Genomic DNA, 642 nt, shown 5'->3' with positions numbered 1-642 from the left:
CCTCGGACAGAGTTGCTGCATGCTCCCATTTACAGAGGAATGCCAGCTTAGCAGAACAAATAGATGCGACACTCAAAATTTGCCCTTCACTGCCTCTGAGAGTAAAACTAAATAATAAATAATAATAATACAGGTATTTATATACCGCCTTTCTTGGTCTTTATTCAAGACTTTATTCAAGGCGGTTTACATAGGCAGGCTTATTTAAATGCCCGTAGGAATTTTTTTTACAATTGAAAGAAGGCTCTATCTTTCAAGAGCCACAACAATTCAGATGTTTCGTTCTGATCTGGCCTCCATCCTGGCCTCCATCCTCCCAAGCTCAGAGCAGATGGAATAGCTCGGCTTCAGCTTGTCAGCTGCTTCAAGGTCGCACGGCCTCGAACTGGCGACCTTGTGGATGTTATCTTCAGGCAGACGGAGGCTCTACCCTCTAGACCAGACCTCCTGCCCTAGCTCCAATGAGTTCAAATTGCAAGAGAGGAGATTATGGCTGGACATCAGGAATAAATTCCTGATGGTCAGGGAGCTTCGACAGTGGAACAGATTGCCAAGGGAGGTGGTGATTCCCCCTCACTGGAGATCTTCAAGGTACCTGCTGGAGGTGCGCTAGGAAGATTTCATGCTACAAGGCATAGATGA

This window comes from Tiliqua scincoides, chromosome 16 (assembly GCF_035046505.1).
Source record: "Tiliqua scincoides isolate rTilSci1 chromosome 16, rTilSci1.hap2, whole genome shotgun sequence".
Taxonomy (NCBI): Eukaryota; Metazoa; Chordata; class Lepidosauria; order Squamata; family Scincidae; genus Tiliqua; species Tiliqua scincoides.
The sequence above is the reverse complement of the archived record's forward strand: the minus strand, read 5'-3'. Positions refer to the sequence as shown.